Raw genomic sequence first — 27,218 nt, forward strand, 5'->3', positions numbered from 1 at the left:
AAGGCTATGATCACCAAACGCTATGGAAATCAAGGCAAATGGGGACCAAAGCACTGATACCACTTGTAGGATTGAAAGTATGTCTATAGGGGGGGGGGTGATTAGACTACTTCACCAAATAAAAATCTAGCTTTTTCCCAATTTTAAGTCTTGGAATATTTTAGCAACTTAGCACTAGTCAAGCAAACAACCTACACATGCAAGTCTAAGAGTATAGCAGCGGAATGTAAAACATTGCACATGAAGGTAAAAGGGAGGAGTTTGGAGGGAGCAAACGCAATGTAGACAAAGAGATTTTTGGTGTGGTTCCGATAGGTGGTGCTATCGTACATCCACGTTGGTGGAGACTTCAACCCACGAAGGATAACGGTTGCGCGTGTCCACGGAGGGCTCCACCCACGAAGGGTCCATGAAGAAGCAACCTTGTCTATCCCACCATGGCCATCGCCCACGAAGGACTTGCCTCACTATGGTAGATCTTCACGAAGTAGGCGATCTCCTTGCATGTACAAACTCCTTGGTTCAACTCCACAATATTGTCGGAGGCTCCCAAGTGACACCTAACCAATCTAGGAGACACCACTCTCCAAAAGGTAAAAGACGATGTGTTGATGATGAACTGATTGCTCTTGTGCTTCAAATGATAGTCTCCCCAACACTCAACTCTCTCTCAAGGATTTGGATTTGGTGGAAAGAAGATTTAGTGGAAAGCAACTTGGAGAAGGCTAGAGATCAAGATTCATATGGTTGGAATGGAATATCTTGGTCTCAACACATGAGTAGGTGCTTCTCTCTCTCTCTCGGAAAATGAATGTTGGAAGTGTAGGAATGTTCTGATAGCTCTCTCCTCGAATGAAGAGTGGGTGGAGGGGTATATATAGCCTCCACACAAAATCTAACTGTTACACACAAATCACCAAAGTCGGCGGGATCGAATAATGAAACACAGTCAGACCGATTTAGTTCAAAATGTGAATGTTAGGCTTTTCGATGGGACCTACATGTCAATTCAGTGTGACCGACTTCATTAGGGTTAGGGCATAATGTAATCTCGGTGAGACCGATTCGACAAACTTAGTGGGACCGATTTTGGTAATAAGCTAACCAGAGAGTTGGTCAGGCAAACTTGGTGGGACCGATTCTCTCATCTCGGTGAGACCGAAACATTATGAAGGGGAAACAAAGAGTTTGCATTACGAACTCGGTGGGACTGATCGCTCATCTCGGTTGGACCGAAATGTTATGAAGGGAAACAGAGAGTTTGCAATCCCGGCTCGGTGATACCGAGATCCCTCTCGGTAAGACCGAAGTGACTAGGGTTTGTGGCAGTGGCTATGTCAAATGAACTCGGTGGCACCGGATGGAAAATTTTGGTGGGGCCGAGTTTGACTTTTGGTTTGGGACATATGTGGATATGAGAAAGTAGTTGAGGGTTTTTGGAGCATATCACTAAGCATTTTGAGCAAGCAACCCATTAAGAAACACCTCATCCCCTTTTGATAGTATTGGCTTTTCCTATGGACGCAATGTGATCTTGGATCACTAAAAGTAAAATGTAGAGTCTTGAGCTTTAGAGCTTGAGCCAATCTTTTGTCCTTAGCATTTTGAGGGGTCCACATTTCTAATCCATGCCATGCCAATCATTGATCTTTCCTGAAATATTTATCTTGAGATATCATTAGCTCAATGAGCTATATGTTGTTAGGAATTACCAAAACCACCCAGGGATAGTTGCACTTTCACATGCTAGAATTGTATTAACCGGAAACTTGATATATGTGTGGATACATAGAAAAAACACAGTGTCCCTAGTAAGCCTCTACTAGACTAGCTCGTTAATCAAAGATGGTTAAGTTTCCTAACCATAGACATGTGTTGTCATTTGATGAACGAGATCACATCATTAGGAGAATGATGTGATGGACAAGACCCATCCGTTAGCTTAGCATATTGATCGTTCAGTTTTATTGCTATTGCTTTCTTCATGTCAAATACATATTCCTTCGACTATGAGATTATGCAACTCCTGGATACCGGAGGAATACCTTGTGTGCTATCAAATGTCACAACGTAACTGGGTGATTATAAATATGCTCTATAGGTATTTCTGAAGGTGTTTGTTGGGTTGGCATAGATCGAGATTAGGATTTGTCACTCTGAGTATCGGAGAGGTATCTCTGGGCCCTCTCGGTAATGCACATCATAAGAAGCCTTGCAAGCAAAGTGATTAATGAGTTAGTTACAATATGATGTATTACGGAACGAGTAAAGAGACTTGCCGGTAACGATATTGAACTAGGTATGTGGATACCGACGATCGAATCTCGGGCAAGTAACATACCGATGGACAAAGGGAATAATGTATGTCTTCATAACGATTCGACCGATAAAGATCTTCGTAGAATATGTAGGAGCCAATATGAGCATCCAGGTTCCGCTATTGGTTATTGACCGGAGAGGTGTCTCGGTCATGTCTACATAGTTCTCGAACCCGTAGGGTCCGCACGCTTAACGTTCGATGACGATTTAGTATTATATGAGTTATGTGATTTAGTGACCAAATGTTGTTCAGAGTCCTGGATGAGATCACGGACATGATGAGGAGTATCAAAATGGTCGAGAGGTAAAGATTGATATGTAGGACGATGGTATTCGGACACCGGAAGTGTTCCGGAGGGTACCAGGTACATATAGGGTCACCGGAAGGGGTTCCGGGCACCCCCCGCAAAGATATGGGCCAAGGGAAGGGATAGACCGGCCCACAAAGGGTTGGGGCGCCCCTCCACCAGGCCGGCCATTCCTAGGGAAAGGAAAGGGGGGAGGGCAAGTCCCTCCTTCCTTCCCCTCCTCAAGGGAGAAAGGAAAGGGGGGAGGCACCTTCCCCTTCCTTCCCCTGGCGCCTATACAAGGAAGGGGGGCCGAACCAGGGCAGGAGCCTAGGTGGGATTCAGCCCCACTTGGGGCGCCCCTTGGCCTCTCCCCTCTCCCTCCCACCTATATATATGAGGAGGGGCGCCTAGAACACACAACGACAATCGTTAGCCATGTGCGGCACCCCCCTCCACAGTTTACACCCCCGGTCATAGTTTTGAAGTGCTTAGGCGAAGCCCTGCAAGAATCACTTCACCATCACCATCACCATCCCGTCATGCTGAAGGAACTCATCTACTTCCTCGACCCCTTGCTGGATCAAGAAGGCGAGAGATGTATGTCGGTGTCAAAACTAGCGGATCTCGGGTAGGGGGTCCCAAACTGTGCATCTAAGGTCGATGGTAATAGGAGGCAGGGGACGTGATGTTTTACCCAGGTTCGGGCCCTCTTGATGGAGGTAATACCCTACGTCCTGCTTGATTGATCTTGATGAATATGAGGATTACAAGAGTTGATCTACCACAAGATCGTTGTGGCTAAACCCTAGAAGTCTAGCCTGTATGATTGTGATTTTTTCTATGGACTAAACCCTCCGGTTTATATAGACACCGGAGGGGGCTAGGGTTATACAAAGTTGGTTACAGAGAAAGGAAATAATACATCCAAACGCCTAGCTTGCCTCCCACGCAAAGGAGAGTCCCATACGGACACGGGAGGAAGTCTTCTATCTTGTATCTTCATGGCCCAATAGTCAGGCCCATGTCACACAGGCCGGACGCCCGAGGACCCCTTAATCCAAGACTCCCTCAGTAGCCCCTGAACCAGGCTTCAATGAGAAGGTGTCCAGCGCGTAGATTGTCTTCGGCATTGCAAGGCAGGTTCCTCTTCCGAATATCTCAAAGTAGTCCTCGAACACAGAGAACGTGTCCGGCTCTGCAAAACAGGCTCCATAAACAGTATAATATTTAGCAAGTCCCATCTACTGACATTTTCGTAGCGAGACGCCACGTCTCCGCCCAGTCATTATTTTGAACCATTTTTTAGCCTCCCGCTCCATGTTTCGAGACATGGTTTCCATTGGCACGTCTTGTCGAAGCAGAGATCGTGTCCCCTTATTCCGGGATTCTCATTAATACGGGCATGGGTAATCCAACCGTGCCGTCTACATGGCCCTTAGGGAATAGGCGAGTTTTAAGGCGAGTGGGAATGCGCTTGATATTTGCATCCTTTATAAAGGGGTAAGGATTTCACCTTTTCACCCACGCCTTCTTTCTCTCCGCCCATCCATTCTCGAGCTCCAGCGCCCAAGCTTCCATCCTTTCCACCTCAAAAAAGCACTCTAGCCATGTCTGGATCTGGAGCGCAGGGCAAGTGGATGGTTTCCTCCGTCAAGAAGGACATCACCAAGCTCCGGGAGGCTAGGTACTTAGCCCAGGAAATCGCCCACCGGCTTCTAGCAAAGGGGAAGATCATCCCCACCCCAGAGCCCCATGAGAGGCTGGTATTCATCCTCCACTTCGTCCGCGGATTGGGATTCCCTCTCCACCCATTCGTCCGCGGACTCATGTTCTACTACGGGCTGGATTTCCATGATCTGTCCCCCAATTCCTTCCTCAACATCTCGGCATTCATTGTCATGTGCGAGGCCTTCCTCCACATCCCACCCCACTTTGGATTGTGGTTAAAGATCTTCAATGTGAAGCCGAAGGTGGTGGGTGGTTAACACGCAGAGTGCGGAGGCGCCATGGTGAGCAAGATGCCCAACGTCTCATGGCCCAAAGGTACCTTCATGGAAACCGTCAAAGGGTGGCAACAACGGTGGTTCTATGTTATAGAGCCTCGCAACGCCACCTGGGCCGCGACTCCCGAATTCTAGTCCGGCGCCCTGATGCGGCTCACCTCCTGGCTAGAGAAGGGCCCGGACTGGTCTTTGTCGGACGAGCTGACAGCACTTCAGACGCGCATCAGGAGCATGGTAGACAAGAACATCAAGCTTGTCAATGTGATACAGGTGATGCTTGTTCGCCTGATCCTTCCGTGCCAAAGCAAGACTTGCCATTTGTGGGAGTTTGATCTGGCCGAGCACCAGACCTTGCAATAGTTCTTCAGCACTACGCACGAAGACATCTGGAAGGTGCTTTTTAAGGCCAACGAGACATGGCCAGCGAAGACCGAGGACCATGGGCACGACCTGGCCCATCCTGCCAGTTCGGTAAGTTTTTTGTATTTCAAGGTGTATCCTTTACTTGCATACTCAAGGAAGACGCCTAAGCTTCCCTATTTGTTTGTTCAGGGCTGGACAAAGAAGGTGGAGCGGATCCAGTGTCCAGCTCCGCTGCCCGAAAACCCAGCAATCCCTCTTCTGACGAAGATGCTGGTTCCGGTGCCCTACCAAACGCCGGAGAAGAAGGCCAAGAAGAAGACCAAGGAGACCAGGAGTGGTCTCCGCCATAAGGGCACTTCGGACGTGACGTCCGAGGACACCGAGACCCACTCCTCCCACATCGAGGACGACAAGGAGGAGGAGGAAAGCAACTCTCCCTCGGAGGGGGGAGGAAGAAAAGGGCGGCCTCCACGCATCTGGAGGCAGAGGCGTCCAAGAAGGGGAAGGTCTCCCCCGTGGACAACTCCGCGCGGGACATCGATAGCAACTCCGAGTGGCGCCCCAGGGATAAGCCCCTTGTTGAATCGTAAGTACTCAAAGACGCACACATATATCTAGCTCCTTTACTTCATGGTTTTAACATGTTGAATTATGTGCTGCAGTCCGGCTCGTTCCGACCTCCAGTGATCCTCATCTTCGGGGAATTCGCTGGATCCGAAGGTGATGGACAGCGGGTCCCTTCTGGTGGCCTCTTCTCCCAAGGCAATGGATGACACCGAGGTGCTGTCCCGAAGGACCTCCCTAGGCCAGGGAGAGACGCAGGAGGCCGTCAGGGTGATGCCAGAGGGTGAACCCTCGGCCGCCGGACACATGGGGGAGAAAATCCCCATGGAGACTGGCGACGGGGGCCATATCCAATCCGGCCACCAGTCGAACACAATTTCAGAGACCTATACGGCTCCAGAATCCGGCAAGAAACCTCCTTCGAAAGAAGGAGGTGCACCGATCGCACCGGTGATCTCTGTCCATCCACAGGCACCGGATACTCTGCTAGAAGTGCTGTAAAGTGCTTCCATTGTTGAGGAACACCATACCCTCATGGGTACAGTGGTTGAGAGGATTCAATCCACAAAGAGGGGACTGACCGAAGCCTGCACAAGCCTTCTAACAGGTTTTGAGGTATGAAACGCAATTTATGCAAAAGGAATGCCATAGTATAGACAATAGCCCCTGAGACACTGTCCGGTGTTCGAAAAGAAAAGCCGGACAGAGGATCAAATAATTTTCGTAGGAGACTAACCATACGTGTCTATGTGAATAAGCAGGCATCTTTGCTGGTTGTGACCTCTCATGCTGCTGAGGTCTCCGGGCTGAAGCAGAGTCTGGAGCGGACCGAGGAACAGCTCGGTCATGTGAAAAAACAGCTAGAGGACCATCAAGGTATGCAATGACCTTGTGTAGGTTTAGAAAGGATGAATGATTTGTGTTGACCATAGTGCCATAATATTTTGTAGGAGCGGGGACCAAGGTGGAGACCCTTAAGAAGGCGCTGGCTGAAGCCCAGGAGAGAGCGGCAAAGGAACAAGCCGCTCGTGAGAAGCACGAGGCGAGGGTTGGTGAGGTCCAGCAGGAGCTCCAGGACGCCATGCAGAATTGCGAGTCCTTGGAGCGCAATATTGCGGATCAAGAGTCCGAACTTGCCAAGGCCCGCCAAAGCGCACACGATGCCTGGGTTGAGGCCCAGGGCGCCCTCCAAGAAATCCAGGAGGCCAGAAAAATCGCGGCGGGTAAGGCCTTTATTATGCAGAGCAAGTATGTGAAGAAAAGGTTCCTCTTACTGACCCGGATTTGGAGTTCTCCAGGGGCGTTTGTGGATCTGCCACGTAATGTTACCGATGCTGTAGAATTCTTCCGAGCCGAAGAGGGGTGCTCAACGGAGAAGCTGTTCTGGTCGCAATACCTTGTGCCAGAGCATCTGGTGCCCTTTAGCGATCAGGTGAAATAGCTGACCGAACTGCATAGGGTGGCCGAACTGGCCATGAAGGATTTGATAATCCGTCTATAGCCTGTCGTCGCCATACCCAGTAGCTACTTCGGGCTCGTGAAGCGGCTGGTCGACGCCTGCCCTCGGCTTGATGCCATCAAGCGGTTGGTCTGCATTGAAGGTGCATGGTTGGCCTTCACCCGTGTCAAGGTGCAGTGGGCAAAGATGGACGCCGTCAAGCTCACCATCGAGGGACCGCCCGCGGACAAGGAGCACTGCATGCCCGAGCGGTATTTTGATGATGTCCTGAAGGGATCCCGCATTGTAGAGGGCCAGTGTTCAAAAGACATTATCTTTGAATGAAGTCATTCATGTTATCACTTCCTGTATTATGAAACAAAGTCTTATGTAATATAATGTTTACTATTTGAAAATTTTACCTCTTGTGCGGCCGTTTTATTAAATCTGAGAGTTGGCCAGTCATCGGCTTCAGCCCCCACGTAGGTAGTACGGGGGTGTTCGGGTTGAAACCTAAACACTCTTGATCCAAAATTTTGGTCCTTAAAGGAGGTGTTCAGCGCAGCGAACCAGGCAATCAGACTATGTGGCTTTATCACCCTCACTTAGCCATAGGAGTTTGACAATAGAAATGTAGGCGCATCCCCTAGTATTCGTTAGTCTGGACTAGGGTGCTGTAGACAACTGATCATGTGAAGGCCGATCTGTCACATAATGCGGAAAGTAGCGCAAGAGATTTTAACCTCCGAAGAGCTGACCAGCTCACGCCGCATCATGATAGTTAGTTTTCGGCTTTCTCTACTAAGGTGCTCATCCGGATAAACCAGGACACAATCATAGTAGTTCTCCCTTTACTACCCTAGCCCATAGAGCGGAACGTAAGGTAGTAAGCACAAGAGCCGGGCAACCCAACTATTTACCAAAGACATGATTTGGAGCCGATGCATATAATGCTAAATTCGGGGGCCGAACTATACTGTAAAAGTGTTCGGACTTGTTGCCATAGTATGGAGCGCAATAAAGCCCCTGACGAATTAAGGCGTACCAAAGTGTACGGATGCAATCGATAAGAATAGAGAAATAAAATGAAGTAGAAAGCCAATGCCACATGAGTTGGGCCGCAAACTATTTACATTATAATTTTGATTAATACGTCAAAGCATATTTGTACAAATAGTGCGGTAAGCAACCTGGCTATTTAACATGCCAAGACCAAGGGGGAGCTGCGTGCGGGTCCTGAAAACAGGTAGAATGATCATCAAGAAGAACATCTAGAGATTCCCCCACACGTCTATGTTGCTTTCCACCTTGGTATATCCGTCCTTCGAAAGGACCGATGATCAGGTCGTCGAGAGGGGCCTGTAGAGAAGTGACCAAAAATGGTAAAAAGGAAAAGGAAAAGTATGTGTGGGAGCCGTATGATGGACCACAATCAAGTTATGCCTCCGTCTATGCCCATGGTATTTTGAGTGCGTAGTTATGTACGTGTGGTACGTACACCGCCATTTGGTCGGGACCGAGACGGAGGTCGAATTGCTAGTCGAGCTCTTGACGAGCTAGACTGTCCTGCTGCAGAGTAGTCCGGACTCGTTTGGCAATGTCCGGGAGCTTGGCCACCGAATTAAGGTTCTGCTTGGTAAGGCCGCTCTGTACTTCTGCTGCCAGGGTTGCGGTGTGCTCCTCGGTATGGAGGAAGCGCTTTGTGTTTCCGTTGACTGTTATGACACCGTGTGGTCCGGGCATCTTAAGTTTGAGATAAGCATAGTGTGGCACCGCATTGAATCGGGCAAATGTAGTTCGTCCAAGCAGTGTGTGATAGCCACTGAGGAAGGGGACGCTATCGAAGATCAAGTCCTCGCTTCAGAAGTTGTCCGGAGATCCGAAGACGACTTCCAATGTAATTGAGCCTGTGCAGCGGGCCTCTACACCTGGTATTACTCCTTTAAAGGTAGTTTTTGTGGGCTTGATTCTTGACGGATCGATGCCCATTTTGCGGACTGTATCCTGATAGAGCGGGTTGAGGCTGCTGCTACCATCCATGAGGATGCACGTGAGGTGGAATCCATCAATGATTGGGTCGAGGACCAGTGCGGCTGAACCGCCGTGACGGATACTGGTCGGATGGTCCCTGCAATCGAAGGTGATCGGACAGAACGACCATGGGTTGAATTTTGGGGTGACCGGCTCTATCGCATAGATGTCCTTGAGTGCACGTTTGCGCTCCCTCTTGGGGATATGGGTAATGTATATCATGTTCACCGTTTTAACCTAGGGGGAAACTTCTTCTGTCCTCTTGTGTTCGGCGGACAGGGCTCCTCATCTTCATTCTCGCTTTGCGACCCCTTCTCCTTGTCTTGGACATTTAACTTGCCGGCCTGTTTAAAGACCCAACAACTCCGGTGGGTATGATTGGCTGGTTTATCTGGGGTGTCGTGGATCTGACATGGACGATCGAGTATGCGGTCCAAGCTGGAAGAGCCCTGATTATTCCTTTTATATGGCTTCTTCCACTGACTGGACTTGGAGCCACTGAATCCGGTGTTGACCGTCGTGTCATCAGTATTGTCACCATTGTTTCGACGTTTATGCCTGTTGCGTCGGGGCTTGCCATTACTATTCTTGGCTTCGGAGGTGCCAGGTTCGCTTGCATTATTATTGCTACGGGCTAGCCAACTATCTTCGCCCGCACAAAAGCGGGTCATAAGTGCCGTGAGGGCCACCATGGACTTCGACTTTTGTTGGCCGAGGTGTCGGGCGAGCCATTCGTCACGGATGCTATGCTTAAGGGCTGCTAGGGCTTCGGCATCCGGGCAGTCGATGACCTAGTTCTTTTTAGTTAAGAACCTGGTCCAGAATTTGCTGGCTGACTCTCCGGGCCGTCGAACTATGTGACTTAAGTCATCGGCATCCGGAGGTATGACGTATGTGCCTTGGAAGTTGTCGCGGAAGGCGTCTTCCAGGTCCTCCCAGCTACCAATAGAGTTTTCAGGCAGGCTATTCAGCCAGTGCCAGGCCGGTCCCTTGAGGTTTAGGGGGAGGTATTTGATGGCATGAAGATCATCACTGCGGGCCATATGAATATGGAGAATAAAGTCTTCGATCCATACCACGGGATCTGTTGTTCCATCATATGATTCGATATTCACGGGTTTGAACCCTTCTAGGAATTCATGTTCCATTACTTCATCCGTGAAGTAGAGGGGGTGTGCGGCGCCTCTATATCGGGCCAGGTCGTGACGTAGTTCGGATGAAGTCCATCTGCGGTTTTCGGCCCGGACGTGATTATGTTTGTCAAGTTCGGCTTGATAGCCGTCGCCGCGCATCGGGGCACGCCCCCGCGATCCGTAGATCGATCTAGCCGGACCTGCTTTATTCTTCAGGTCCTGCCGTAGGTCATATGTGTATCCCCGAGCTGTTGTGTCTCTACCTTTATGGCAAGATAGTATGGGCCAGTGTTCGGCCTTGAGTTGTCGTTTTGTCCCGGCCACGTGGTGGTCGGCCAACCGCATTACGCGCTGCTGGTACGGGCTCAAGTGCCTCGTCGTCGAATTGAGGTAGCATTTTACGCTTCGGGTAACTTTTGGTTGGGTGCACGAGGCTGTATTCCTCGACTGCCAGGACATTAGTCCATCTGTCATTGAGTAGATCTTGATTAGCTTGAAGTTGCTGTTGTTTCTTTTTCAGGCTCCTTGTAGTGGCTATTAGCCATTGCTTAAAGCGCTCCTGCTCGAGAGGTTCCTCATGCACGATAAAGTCTTCATCGCCGAGGCTCACCTCATCCTTGGAGGGTGTATGGTAATTACTGTCCTCTGAGTCTTCATTTGCGGCCTATTCATCAGGGCTAACTTGCCCATCCTCCCAATCGTCTTGTTCAGAGTTTTGCTCGATGGGGTTTTCTTGGTCTTCGGCATCGTCCGGAGTATTATTGTCTCTCGTGCCGGTATTGCTTTCTTTGCTGCGGCGTGATTTAGAGCGGCGCCGTCGGCGTTTTGGTTGTATATCGGGAGGTTTATCCTCTACTGGATTTTTCTCATTATCACCGTCACCCTCCTTGGGTGTATCCACCATGTACATGTCGTACGAAGAGGTGGCCGTCCAGCATCCGGTAAACGGCGGGTTTTGGGCCTGCTCTTCTCCAGCATTGTCGTCCATACCATCGATGTCTACGGAGCCGTAATCGAGCATGTCAGTTAAGTCCTCGATAGTGGCGATGAAGTGGGTGGTGGGTGGGACGTAAAATTCCCCGTTCTCAGCCCCTAGTCCGGGCTGCGCGTAGTTCGGACGTTGCTCCTTCGTAATGACGAGGGATCGCGTCAAGCCTAGAGCCTCGCTTAAAGGCGAGGTTTGGCTAGGGAGAAGAGAATCCGTGGAGTACGGCAGGAAGGGGATTCCTCGGCCGAGCTCACACGATGCTGACTCCGAGAGTTTGGAGCCAGTGTCCGGGAAAGAGTCCGGCTTTGTGATGGTTGCCGGTGACACTGCTTCCTCCGGCTCTCCTGTACTAGGCTTAGTGACCACAGATAGTCCAGCGGGTTTCGAAATCCTGTCTTCGGACCTGGCGACGCGCTCCGGCTCTAAGGCTAGAGCGAAGGTTGGGGTCGTGAATCCTGGGAAGATCAAGTCTCCTCGGATGTCAGCGACATAATCCAAGTTTCCAAAACTAATCTGGTGACCTGCGAAGTAGCCGTCGATCTCCTCTAAATGGCCAAGCAAGTTGGCCAGCAGTTTGAAGCCGTCGAACACAAAGATCTAAACCAGGGCAGCATTGTTGTAGATGATTGATGGAGCCATCGAACCTTCTAGTGATGATGTAGCAGAACTCTCAATGAAAGCACCAATGTCGGTGTCAAAACCGGCGGATCTCGGGTAGGGGGTCCCGAACTGTGCGTCTATGGTCGATGGTAATAGGAGGCAGGGGACACGATGTTTTACCCAGGTTTGGGCCCTCTTGATGGAGGTAATACCCTACGTCCTTCTTGATTGATCTTGATAAATATGAGGATTACAAGAGTTGATCTACCACGAGATTGTTGTGGCTAAACCCTAGAAGTCTAGCCTGTATGATTGTGATTTTTTCTATGGACTAAACCCTCCGGTTTATATAGACACTGGAGGGGCCTAGGGTTATACAAAGTCGGTTACAGAGAAAGGAAATAATACATCCGGACGCCTAGCTTGCCTCCCACGCAAAGGAGAGTCCCACCCGGACACGGGAGGAAGTCTTCTATCTTGTATCTTCATGGCCCAATAGTCCGGCCCATGTCACATAGGCCAGACGCCCGAGGACCCCTTAATACAGGACTCCCTCAACGTCATCACGCTGAACGTGTGCATAACTCGGAGGTGCCGTACGTTCGGTGCTTGATCGGTCGAAGCTAGAAAAAGCTCAACTACATCAATCACGTTGTCAAACGCTTCCACTTTCGGTCTACGAGGGTACATAGACACACTCTCCCCCTCTCGTTGCTATGCATCTCCTAGATCTTGCGTGAGCGTAAGAATTTTTTTGAAATTGCACGCTATGTTTCCCAACAGTGGTATTAGAGCCAGGTTTATGCATAGATGATATGCACAAGTAGAACACAAATAGTTGTGGGCGGTGATAGTCATACTGCTTACCACCAACGTCTTATTTTGATTCGGCGGTATTGTGGGATGAAGCGGCCTGGACCAACCTTACATGTGCACGCACATGAGACCGGTTCCACCGACAGACGTGCAACTAGTTTTGCATAAAGGTGGCTGGCGGGTGTCTATTTCTCCTACTTTAGTTGAATCGAATTTGACCGCGGTCAGTCCTTGAAGAAGGTTAAAACAACAAACTTGACGAAACACCGTTGTGGTTTGATGTGTAGGTAAGAAAGGTTCTTTCTAGAAGCCCGTAGCAGCCACGTAAAACTTGCAACAACAAAGTAGAGGACGTCTAACTTGTTTTCGCAGGGCATGTTGTGATGTGATATGGTCAAGACATGATGTGATATACATTATTGTATGAGATGATCATGTTTTGTAAAAGTTATCGGCAACCGACAGGAGCCTTATGGTTGTCTCTTTATTGTATGAAATGTAAACACCATGTAATTGCTTTACTTTATCACTATGCGTTAGCAATAGTTGGAGATCAAGGTGTTGAGCCGGTGATGATGGAGATCATGACGATGCTTTGGAGATGGATATCAAAAGCATAAGATGATGATGGCCATATCATGTGACATATTTTGATTGCATGTGATGTTTATCTTTTATGTATCTTATTTTGCTTAGTACAGCAGTAGCATTATAAGATGATCCCTTAACTAAAATTTCAAGGTATAAGTGTTCCCCCCGAGTATGCACCGTTGCGACAGTTCATCGTGTTGAGACACCACATGATGATCGGGTGTGATAGACTCTACGTTCACATACAACGGGTGCAAGACAGTTTTGCACATGCAGAATAGTCGGGTTAAATTTGGCGAGCCTAGCATGTACAGACATGGCCTCGGAACACTGGAGACCGAAAGGTCGAACATGGATCATATAGTAGATATGATCAACATAGAGATGTTCACCATTGATGACTACTCCATCTCACATGATGATCGGACATGGTTTAGTTGATTTGGATCACGTATCATTTAGACGACTTAAGGGATGTCTATCTAATTGGGAGTTCTTAAGTAATTTTATTAACTGAACTTAATTTATCATGAACTTAGTCATGATAATATTTGCATATCTATGTTATAGATCAATAGCTCGCATATAGCTCCCCTATTTTATTTTTGATATGTTCCTAGAGAAAACTAAGTTGAAAGATGATAGTAGCAATGATGCGGACTGGGACCGTGATCTGAGGATTATCCCCATTGATGCACAGAAAAATTATGTCCTTGATGCACCGCTAAGTGACAGACCTATTGAAGGAGCAGATGCAGACATTATGAACGTTTGACAAGCTCAGTATAATGACTACTTGATAGTTTAGTGCACCATATACTTTACGGCTTAGAACCAGGACTTCAAAAATGTTTTGAACGTCATGGAGCATATGAGATGTTCCAAGAGCTGAAAATGGCATTTTAGACTCATGCTCGTGTTAAGAGGTATGCGACCTCTGACAAGTACTTTGCCTACAAGATGGAGGAGAATAGCTCAGCTAGTTAGCATGTGCTCAGAATGTCTGGGTACTACAATCGCTTGAATCAAGTGGGAGTTAATCTTCCAGATAAGATAGTGATTGACAGAGTTCTCTAGTCACTATCACCAAGTTACTAGAACTTCATGATGAACTATAATGTGCAAGGGATGACGAAAACTATTCCCAAGCTCTTCGTGGTGCTGAAATCAGCGAAGGTCGAAATCAAGAAATAACATCAAGTGTTGATGGTTAACACGACCACTAGTTTCAAGAAAAGGGGCAAGGAAAGAAAGGGAACTTCAAGAAAAATGGCAAGAAAATTGCCACTCCCATGAAGAAGCCCAAAGCTAGACCCAAACCTGAAAGTGAGTGCTACTACTGTAAAGGAAATGGTCACTGGAAGCAGAACTGCCCCAAATACTTGGCGGATAAGAAGGATGGCAAAGTGAACAAAGGTATATTTGATATACATGTGATTGATGTGTACTTTACTAGTGTTCATAGTAGCCTCTGGGTATTTGATACCGGTTCAGTTGCAAAGATTAGTAACTCAAAACAGAGTTACAAAATGAACAAAGACTAGTTAATGGCGAGGTAACGATGTATGTTGGAAGTGATTCCAAGGTTGATAAGATCACCATTGCACACTCCCTCTACCTTCAAGATTAGTGTAGAACCTAAATAAATGTTATTTGGTGTTTGCATTGAGCATGAATATGATTAGATCATGTTTATTGCAATATGGTTATTCATTTAAGTTAGAGAATAATTGTTGTTCTATTTACATGAATAAAACCTTCTATGTCCATACACCCAGTGTAAATGGTTTACTGAATCTCGATTGTAGTAAAACACATATTGATGCCAAAAGATGCAAAGTTGATAATGATAGTGCAACATACTTGTCGTGGTGCCGTTTTTGATCATATTGGTGTAAAGCGCATGGAGAAACTCAATGCAGATGGGCTTTTTGAATCACTTGATTATGAATCATTTGATACTTGCGAACCATGCCTCATGGGCAAGATGACTAAAACACCATTCTATGGAACAATGGAGTGAGCCACTGACTTATTGGAAATAACACATACCAATGTATGCGGTCCGATGAGTGTTGAGGCACGCAGAGGGTATCGTTATTTTCTAACGTTCACAGATGATTTGAGCAGATATGGGTATATTTACTTAATAAAACACAAGTCTGAAACGTTTGAAAAGTTCAAAGAATTTCAGAGTGAAGTGGAGAATCATCGTAACAAGAAAATAAAGTTTCTACGATCTGATCATGGAGACGAATATTTGAGTTACGAGTTTGGCCTTTATTTAGAATAATGTGGAATAGTTTCACAACTCACACCACCTGGAACACCACAGCGTAATGGTGTGTCTGAACATCATAACCGTACTTTATTAGACATGGTGTGATCTATGATGTCTCTTACCGATTTACCACTATCGTTTTGGTGTTATGTATTAGAGACAACTGCATTCACGTTAAATAGGGCACCGTCTAAATCCATTAAGACGAAACAGTATGAATTGTGGTTTGGCTAGAAACTTATGCTGTCGTTTCTTAAAGTTTGGGGTTGCGACACTTATGTCAAAAGGCTTCAGCCTGATAAGCTCAAACCCAAGTCGGAGAAGTGTGTCTTCAGAGGATACCCTAAGGAAACAATTGGGTACACCTTCTACCATAGATCCGAAGGCAAGATCTTTGTTGCCCAGAATGGAACCTTTCCAGAGAAGGAGTTTCTCTCGAAAGAAGTGAGGTGGAGGAAAGTAGAACTTGATGAGGTAATTGTACCTTCTCTCGAATTGGAAGGTAGATCATCACAGAAAACCGTTCCCGTGATGCCTACACCAACTAGAGAGGAAGCTAATGATGATGATCATGAAACTTCAGATCAAGTTACTATTGAACCTCGTAGGTCAACCACAGCCCGATCCGCACCAGATTGGTATGGTAATCCTGTTCTGGAAGTCATGTTACTAGACCATGACGAACCTATGAACTATGAAGAAGCAATGATGAGCCAAGATTCTGACAAATGGCTTGAGGTCATGAAATCTAAGATAGGATCCATGTATGAGAACAAAGTATGGACTTTGGTGGACTTGCCCGATGATCGACAAGCCATAGAGAATAAATGGATCTTCAAGAAGAAGACTGACGCTGATAGTAATGTCACTATCTACAAAGCTCGACTTGTCGCAAAAGGTTTTTGACAAGTTCAAGGACTTGACTATGATGAGACTTACTCACCCGCAGCGATGCTTAAGTCTGTCTGAATCATGTTAGTAATTGCCACATTTTATGAAATCCGGTAAATGGATGTCAAAACTGCATTCCTTAATGGATATCTCAAAGAAGAGTTGTATATGATGCAACCAGAAGGTTTTGTCAATCCTAAAGGTTCTAACAAAGTGTGCAAGCTCCAGCGATCCATCTATGGACTGGTGCAGGCATCTCAGAGTTGGAATACACGCTTTGATGAGGTGATCAAAGCATATGTTTTTATGCAGACTTATGGTGAAGCCTGTATTTACAAGAAAATGAGTGGGAGCTCTGTTGCATTTCTGATATTATATGTGGATGACATATCGGTGAAGCTGCTTATATATTGAGCATCAAGATCTATAGAGATAGATCAAGACGCTTGATAGGACTTTCACAAAGCACATACCTTGAAAAGATTTTAAAGGAGTACAAAATGGATCAGTCAAAGAAAGGGTTCTTACCTGTGTTACAAGGTGTGAAGTTGAGTAAGACTCAAAACCCGACCATGACAGAATACATAGAGAGAATGAAAGTCACTCCCTATGCCTCAGTCATAGGTTCTATAAAGATTGCCATGTTGTGTACCAAACCTGTTGTGTACCTTGCCATAAGTTTGGCAGGGAGGTACCAATAGTGATCCAGGAGTATATCACTAGGCAACGGTCAAGATTATCCTTAGGTACCTAAAGAGGACTAAGGAAATGTTTCTCGGTTATGGAGATGACAAAGAGTTCGTTGTAAAGAGTTACGTTGATGCAAGCTTTGACACTGATCCGGATGACTCTGAGTCTCAATTTGGATACATATTGAAAGTGGGAGCAGTTAGCTAGAGTCGCTCCGTGTAGAGCATTGTAGACATAGAAATTTGCAAAATACATACGGATCTGAATATGGCAGACCCATTGACTAAACCTCTCTCACAAGCAAAACATGATCACACCTTAGTGCTTTTTTGAGTGTTAATCACATGGCGATGTGAACTAGATTATTGACTCTAGTAAACTCTTCGATGTTAGTCACATGATGATGTGAACTATGGGTGTTAATCGCATGATGATGTGAACTAGATTATTGACTCTAGTGCAAGTGGGAGACTGAAGGAAATATGCCCTAGAGGCAATAATAAAGTTGTTATTTTATATTTCGTTATACCATGATAAATGTTTATTATTCATGCTAGAATTGTATTAACCGAAAACTTGATACATGTGTGGATACATAAACAAAACACCGTGTCCCTAGTAAGCCTCTACTAGTCTAGCTCGATCATCAAAGATGGTTAAGTTTCCTAACCATAGACATGTGTTGTCATTTGATGAACGAAGTCACATCATTAGGAGAATGATGTGATGGTCAAGACCCATCTGTTAGCTTAGCATATTGATCGTTCAATTTTATTACTATTGCTTTCTTCATGTTAAATACATATTCCTTCGACTATGAGATTATGAAACTCCTGGATACCGGAGGAATACCTTGTGTGCTATCAAACGTCACAATGTAACTGGGTGATTATAAAGATGCTCTACATGTATATCTGAAGCTGTTTGTTGGGTTGGTATAGATCGAGATTAGGATTTGTCATTCCGAGTATCGGAGAGGTATCTCTAGGCCCTCTCGGTAATGCACATCATAATAAGCCTTGCAAACAAAGTGACTAATGGGTTAGTTACAAGATGATGTATTACAGAACAAGTAAAGAGACTTGCCGGTAACGAGATTTAACTAGGTATGTCGATACAGACGATCGAATCTCGGGCAAGTAACATACCAATGGACAAAGGGAATACTGTATGTTGTCATAACAGTTCGACCGATAAAGATCTTCGTAGAATATATAGGTGCCAATATGAGCATCAAGGTTCCTCTATTGGTTATTGACCGGAGAGGTGTCTCGGTCATGTCTACATAGTTCTCGAACTCGTAGGGTCCGCAAGCTTAACGTTCGATGACGATTTAGTATTATATGAGTTATGTGATTTATTGACCGAATGTTGTTCCGAGTCTTGGATGAGATCACGTACATGACGAGGTGTCTCGAAATGGTCGAGAGGTAAAGATTGATATATAGGATGATCGTATTCAGACACCAGAAGTGTTCCAGAGGGTACCGGGTACATATAGGGTCACCGGAAGGGGTTCCAGTTACCCTCGGCAAAGATATGGGCTTAATGGGCCAAGGGAAGGGACAGACCAGCCCACAAGGGGTTGGTGCGCCCCTCCACCAGCCCGGCCAACCCTAGGGAAAGGAAAGGGGGGAGGGCAAGTCCCTCCTTCCTTCCCCTCCTTAAGGGAGAAAGGAAAGGGGGGCGCCACCTTCCCCTTCCTTCCCTCGGCGCCTATACAAGGAAGGGGGGCCGAACTAGGGCAGGAGCCCAAGTGGGATTCAACCCCACTTGGGGCGCCCCTTGGTCTCTCGCCTCTCCCTCCCACCTATATATCTGAGGAGGGGGCGCCTAGAACACACAACAACAATCATTAGTCGCGTGTGTCGCCCCCCTCCATAGTTTACACCCCCGTCATAATTTTGCGGTGCTTAGGCGAAGCCCTGCGAGAATCACTTCACCATCACTGTCACCATGTCGTCGTGCTCACAGAACTCATCTACTTCCTCGACACCTTGCTAGATCAAGAAGGTGAGGGACGTCATCACGCTGAACATGTGTAGAACTCGGAGGTGCCGTACGTTCGGTGCTTGATCGGTCGGAGCTAGAAGAAGTCCGACTACATCAACCGTGTTGTCAAACGCTTCCGCTTTTGGTCTACAAGGGTATGTAGACACACTTTCCTCCTCTTGTTCCTATGCATCTCCAAAATAGATCTTGCGTGAGCGTAAGATTTTTTTAAATTTCATGCTACATCTATACCAATATAAAAAGACCCAAAGTGGCAGATCCAATTAATCTCGGCCATCAAATCATGTCGATCCAATGATCTAGACTGCTTCAATGTCGAGCACTCAATGCATTTAGCGTGCAGTTAATTTCATGCCAAATATAGTGCTAATCACATAATAACACATAAATAATATCCTACTTAATATCCGCATGCACTTAATATACTTCCAAATTAACGTGCATTGCACGTACACATTGACTATTTTCCCAAGAAATATAACAACATGGAACAATAAAAAAATATAGATACATTGGAGACGTATCAGCATCCCCAAGCTTAATTCCTGCTCGTCCTCGAGTAGATAAATAATAAAAACAGAATTTTTGATGTGGAATGCTGCCTAACATGTTCATCACATATTCTTTCTTTTATAGCACCGAAAATTGGACTTTTATATGGTTCAAAGCAATAGTCTAGTTTTGACATGAGGACTTTAATACCCAAGCATATCAACAAGCAATCATGTCTTTCAAAATATCAATGCTAAAGCAAGTTATCCCTAGCCCATTATGCTCAACCATTGATCCATTCATGAAACATACTCGCACATTAGCTACACCCAATACTCAAGTATGATCATAGTGCCCCTTAGTTGGTGCTTTATAAGAAAAGATGGAGGCTCAAGTAAAAATAAAAATTGCATAAAGTAAATAAAAATGCCCTTCACGGAGGGAAGTAGTGATTTGTAGAGGTGCCAGAGCTCAAAGAGAAAGAGATAGAGATAAAACATTTTGGGTGGCATGCTTTTCCTGTCAACAAAAATGATCGAGTAGTTCCCAATACTTTCCATGCTAGATATATCATAGGCGGTTCCCAAACAAAAAATAAATTTTATTCCTTTTTCCACCATACTTTCACTTTCCATGGCTAACCGTATCCACGAGTGCCTTCCATACCAACACTTTCCAAGGAATTTATTATTTGACAACATAAAGTAAATTCATTTTCATTTCGGGACTGGGCATCCCTAATACCTTTGTCGTACTCTCGTGCAATGACAAGTGAATAAACACTCATCTTGAGAATAACACATCTAGCATGGAAATATATCGGCCACCCCCTACTGTTTCATGAGCGGTACGAGCACACAAAAGAGAACTTTATTTTGAAAATTAGAGATGGCACATACATATATGCTTAGAACGACAAAAGAATACCGCATATAGGTAGGTATAGTGGACTCAGATGGCAAAACTGGTTTAAAGGATTTTGGATGCACAAGTAGTGATCATACTTAGTGCAAAATGAAGGCTAGCAAAAGATTGAGAAGCGACGAACCAAGAAACGAAAAATCTCATAAGCGAGCATTAAGCAGAACTAACACCGAATAATGCACCACAAGTAGGATGTAATTTCATTGCATAACTATTGACTTTCGTGCTTGCATAGGGAATCACAAACCTTAACACCAATATTCTTACTAAAGCATAATTACTCATCAACATGACTCACATATTACCATCATCATATCTCAAAACTATTTCAAGGAATCAAGTTTATTTTGTCCAATGATCTTCATGAAAGTTTTTATTATATCCTACTTGGATATCTATCACTTTGGAACTAGTTTCATATGTTGCTTTTGATAGCTCAAGCAAATATAACTGAAGAACATGAGCATAAAAAATATCTTCTCTCAAAATAATTTAAGTGAAGCAAGAGATAATTTCTTAAAAAATTTACTAACTCTCAAATAAATCTAAGTGAAGCATGAGAGCATTTCTCCAAAAAATACTAAATCACACCATGCTCAAAAACATATAAGTGAAGCACTAGAGCAATTCCATAGCTCATAAAGATTTAAGTGAAGCATAGAGAGCAATTCTAACAAGTCATGGCATAATTTTGGCTCTCTCAAATAGGTGTGTCTAGCAAGTATTCATGACTAAAAGCATAAAGAAAAACAAACAAAGACTCATATCATACAAGACACTCCAAGCAAAACTCATAATATGCGACGAATAAAAATATAGTTTCAAGTAAAATACCGATGGTTGTTAGAAGAAAGAGGGGATGCCACTCGGAGGCATCCCCAAGCTTAGTTGCTTGATACTTCTTGAATATTATCTTGGGGTTCCATGGGCATCCCCAAGCTTAGCCTTTTGCTAATCCTTATTCCTTCATCCATCGTAATATCACCCGAAACTTAAAAACTTCAATCACACAAAACTCAACAAAACCTTCGTGAGATCCGTTAGTATAAGAAAGCAAATCACTACTATAAGTATTGTTGCTAACCCATTCATATTTTATTTTTGAATTATATCTACTGTATTCCAACTTTTCTATGGCAAAAAATCTTCAAATAAAACCATAGAATCATCAAAACAAGCCAACACGCAAAGAAAACAGAATCATTCAAAAACAGAATAGTCTGTAGCAATATGGAGATTAAGAATACTTCTGTAACTCCAAAAATTCTTAAAAATTAGGACAACGTGAGAAATTTGTATATTAATCTTCCTCAAAAACAATAAGTATTTTATCGCACTTCTGTTAAAAATGAAAATTATTTTTCTTGGAGCAAAAGTTTCTGTTTTTCAGCAAGATCAAATCAACTATTACCCAACATGATCCCAAAGGCTTTGCTTGGCACAAACACTAATTAAAACACAAAAAACACAATCATAACAGTAGCATAATTGTGCAAACACTCAATAACATAAAGACAACAATAAAATTTTATTCATTGGGTTGACTCCCAACAAGCGCTATTGTATGCCCCTAGCTAGGCATAATGCAAAGGATCTAAGTATTGTCATCCTTGTTTCTAGATCCATAAGATGCCCTCATGATTGATTCATATGGTGGCTTAATTCTAGTTCTAGGGAAGTGTTCCATACCCTTCCTTAGTGGAAATTTATATTTAATATTGCCTTCTTTCATATCAATCATGGCACCAATAGTACGTAAAAACGGTCTACCAAGAATAATTGACAAGACAGATTGCAATCAATATCAAGAACATATAAAATCTATGGGCACGTAATTCCTATTTGCAAGAATAAGAACATCACTAATTTGTTGGGAAACGTAGCATGCAATTTCAAAATTTTCCTATGCTCACTCAAGATCTATCTAGGAGATGCATATCAACGAGAGGGGGAGAGTGTGTCCACATACCCTCGTAGACCGAAAGCGGAAGCGTTTGACGACGCGGTTGATGTAGTCGAACTTCTTCTCGATTCAACTGATCAAGTACCGAAAGTATGTCACCTCCGAGTTCTGCACACGTTCAGCTTGATGAAGTCCCTCGAACTCTTGATCCAGCAAAGTGTCGAGGGAGAGTTTCGTTAGCACGACGGCGTGGTGACGGTGATGGTAAAGTGGTCCGCGCAGGGCTTCGCCTAAGCACTACGACAATATGACCGGAGGAGTAAACGGTGGAGGGGGGCACCGCATACGGCTAAGAACAATTGATTTTCTAGAGGTGCCCCCCGCCCCTGTATATAAAGGAGGGAGAGGGGAGGAGGCCGGCCTAGGGGCACGCCAAGTGGGGGAGTCCCACTTGGACTCCTAGTCCAATTCGCCCCCCTTTCCTTTTACCGAAAGGGGAAAGGGGGAAGGAGAAGGAAAGGGGGGCCGCGCCCCCTCCCCTAGTCCAATTCGGACTCTTCCCTTGGGGGGGGGGCACCCTTGTCGGCTGGCTTGCCCCCCTCCTATGGCCCATGTGGCCCATATCTTCCCCTAGGGGTTCCGGTAACCCCCCCCCCGGTACTCCGATACGTACCCGATACATTTTGAAACACTTCCGGTGTCCGAATACTATCGTCTAATATATAAATCTTTACCTCTCGACCATTTTGAGACTCCTCATCATGTCCGTGATCTCATCCGGGACTTCGAACAATCTTCGGTCACCAAAACACATAACTCATAATACAAATCGTCATCGAACGTTAAGCGTGTGGACCCTACAGGTTGGAGAACTATGTAGACATGACCGAGACACCTCTCCGGTTAATAACCAATAGTGAAACCTGGATGCTCATATTGGTTCCTACATATTCTACGAAGACCTTTATCATTCAAATCGTAATGACAACATACGTCATTCCCATTATCATCGGTTTGTTACTTGCCCGATATTCGATCATCGGTATCTTCATACCTAGTTCAATCTCGTTATCGGCAAGTCTCTTTACTCGTTCCGTAATGCATCACCTCGTAACTAACTCATTAGTCACATTTCTTGCAAGGCTCATCATGATGTGCATTACCGAGAGGGCCCAGAGATACCTCTCCGATACTCGGAGTGACAAATCCTAATCTTGATCTGTGCCAACCCAACAAACACCTCCGGATATACATGTAGAGCATCTTTGTAATCACCCAGTTACGTTGTGAAGTTTTATAGCACACAAAGTATTCCTCCGGTATCCGGGAGTTGCATAATCTCATAGTCAAAGGAATATGTATAAGTCATGAAGAAAGCAATAACAATAAAACTTAACGATCATTATGCTAAGCTAACCGATGGGTCTTGTCCATCACATCATTCTCCTAATGATGTGATCCCGTTAATCAAATGACAACACATGTCTATGGTTAGGAAACTTAACCATCTTCGATCAGCGAGCTAGTCCAGTAGAGGCTTACTAGGGACACGGTGTTTTGTCTACGTATCCACACATGTATCAAGTTTCTGATCAATACAATTCTAGCATGAATAATAAACATTTATCATGATATAAGGAAATATAAAATAACAACTTTATTATTTCCTCTAGGGCATATTTCCTTCAGTCTCCCACTTGCAGTAGAGTCAATAATCTAGTTCACATCGCCATGTGATTTAACACCAATAGTTCACATCTTTATGTGATTAACACCCATAGTTCACATCACCATGTGACCAACACCCAAAGGGTTTACTAGAGTCAATAATCTAGTTCACATCGCTATGTGATTAACACCCAAAGAGTACTAAGGTGTGATCATGTTTTGCTTGTGAGAGAAGTTTAGTCAACGGGACTGCCACATTCAGATCCATATGTATTTTGCAAATTTCTATGTCTACAATGCTCTGCACGAAGCTACCTTAGGTAATTGCTCCCATGTTCATACATATCTAGATTGAGACTTAGAGTCATGTAGATTAGTGTGAAAGCTTGCATCAACGTAACTCTTTACGACGAACTCTTTATCACCTCCATAATCGAGAAACATTTCCTAAGTCCTCTAATTTTTATCGCTGTCCAGTGATCTACTCCTGGATCACTATTGTACCCCCTTGCCAAACTCATGGCAAGGTACACAATAGGTCTGGTACACAGCATGGCATACTTTATAGAACCTATGGCTGAGGCATAGGGAACGACTTTCATTATCTCTCTATCTTATGCCGTGGTCGGGCTTTGAGTCTTACTCAACTTCACACCTTACAATACAGGCAAGAACTCCTTCTTTGACTGATCCATTTTTGTACTCCTTCAAAATCTTGTCAAGGTATGTACTCATTGAAAGTCTTATCAAGCGTCTTGATCTATCTCTATAGATCTTTATGCCCAATATATAAGTAGCTTCACCGAGGTCTTTCATTGAAAAATTCTTATTCAAGTATCCTTTTATGCTATCCAGAAATTCTATATCATTTCCGATCAACAAAATGTCATTCACATATACTATCAGAAATGCTACAGAGCTCCCACTCACTTTCTTGTAAATACATGCTTCACCAAAAGTCTGTATAAAACCATATGCTTTGATCACCTTATCAAAGCGTATATTCCAACTCCAAGATGCTTGCACCAGTCCATATATGGATCGCTGGAGCTTGCACACTTTGTTAGCACCTTTAGGATCGACAAAAATCTTCTGGTTGCATCATATACAACTCTTCTTTAAGAAATCCATTAAGGAATGCTGTTTTGATATCCATTTGCCGGATTTGATGAAATGCGCCAATTGCTAACATGATTCGGACAAACTTAAGCATCGCTACGGGTGAGAAAATCTCATCGTAGTCAACACCTTGAACTTGTCGAAAACCTTTTGCGACAAGTCGAGCTTTGTAGATAGTAACAGTACCATCAGTGTCTTGTCTTCCTCTTAAAGATCCATTTATTCTCAGTGGCTTGCCGATCATTGGGAAAGTCAACTAAAGTCCATACTTTGTTCTCATACATGGATCCTATCTCAGATTTCATGGCCTCAAGCCATTTTACAGAATCTGGGCTCATCATCGCTTCCTCATAAATCGTAGGTTCATCATGGTCTAGTAACATGACTTCTAGAACAGGATTACCGTACCACTCAGGTATGGAACGTGCTATGGTTGACCTACGAGGTACGGTAGTAACTTGATCTGAAGTTTCATGATCATTATCATTAGCTTCCTCTCTAGTTGGTGTAGATATCACTGGAACTAATGTCTGTGATGAGCTATTTTTCAATTCGAGAGAAGGTACAATTACCTCATCAAGTTCTAATTTCCTCCCACACACTTCTTTTTGAGAGAAACTCCTTCTCTAGAAAGGATCCATTCTTAGCAACAAAGATCTTGCCTTCAAATCTGTGATAGAAGGTGTACCTATCGCGGGATTTCCGCGGCCACCTATGGGACCGGGCGGCCCCTTGTTGGTTCGGCGGGGGGACGACGCGTTGCACAAAGAGCAGACCAACGTATGACCGTGCGACAGAGAGCACACAATCGATTTACCCAGGTTCGGGCGGCCATGAGGCATAAGACCCTACTCCTGCTTTAATGGATTGATGGAAGAATGGATGTGGTGGTGCGTAGTACACTTGCTCGACAAGGTTTGCCTGAGGCGACTACGTGTATGTGGTGGCTTGGGGTTGTCAACTTTTCCAACCTTCTAACCCCTCCTATGAGTGCCATGGGCCTCCTTTTATAGATTAAGGGGTCGCCATAGTGGCAAAGTGGTCATTATCCACAGATATGATAGCAAATAGTGTTATCATACCTAACTCTATGGGCTGACAGGGTGCATTAAATGCACCACTTAGTGTCACATCACCAGGCGCCCGGCAAGGCCTACCTGTCTATCTTGCCAGCTCCGCTCCTACTCTCTTGACACATCGCAGGACGGGTGTCATCTGTAAGCTTCTCTGTAGGAAATGGCTGCCACTTAATCATCTTGCGGCTTGACACCGCACTGATTAACGACGTGGGTCGTGCTTGAGTGGTTGGTGGGGCGGTTCTGCCCCCACGGACCCCGGAAATCTCTACCGAGGAGCCTCAGTTGCTTGCTTCGGGTGGTGGCCTCGCCCCTTGCCGGGCTCGCCTGCCCGGCAAGGGAGGCCCTTCACTTGTCGATATCTTGCCCCTCAGGCTCAATCCTTGGTCCATCTGAGCTGCATGTTGGTTTTTTGATTCTCTTGGTTTTCCAATCTCTGACTTAAGCTGGTGCTTCAATCTTGATCCTGTGCCTGTGCATGGTTGGTCAACAGACCTAGGGTTTGTTACACCGATAGAAGCCCCCAAGCCTGCCCCGAATGCGCTACTGAGCATCATCGGGGTAGGGCCTAATAAGTGCACATGCAAGGTTGCTGAAGGGGTTGGCCCCTTAAGGTTTCCGTTGCTGCTTCTTCAGTCTTGATTCCGAGCCAGTTTCCGGTTTTCCCGCGTGCGGCATATAGCCAATAGTGATGGGGTTGCTCCAGTAATGGCCCATGATTGACTTTAACGCACGTGGTAGAAACTGCCAATTTACTCTTCCCACAACACGCCCTTATCCTTAGCCACGTATGCAACATGCATCGCGCGGGGTAGGTAATGGAGGCGCGTGTCACGGGAGAGCATCTGGGGAAGGGCTCACCCGCCTTGAATTGGTGGAGGAGGGCGGTGATCTCCCGTGGATGGATCCGCTACCCTCCCAGCTTGGCCTATAAAAGGGATGAGCGGAGGAGGGCGGAGTCATCCATTTCCATGGTCCTCTTCTCCCCATCTTTTGTTTCCACTGGTCATGCTTGAGAAGGAAGC

Source organism: Triticum aestivum, chromosome 2A (genome assembly GCF_018294505.1).
Source record: "Triticum aestivum cultivar Chinese Spring chromosome 2A, IWGSC CS RefSeq v2.1, whole genome shotgun sequence".
NCBI classification, from domain to species: domain Eukaryota; kingdom Viridiplantae; phylum Streptophyta; class Magnoliopsida; order Poales; family Poaceae; genus Triticum; species Triticum aestivum.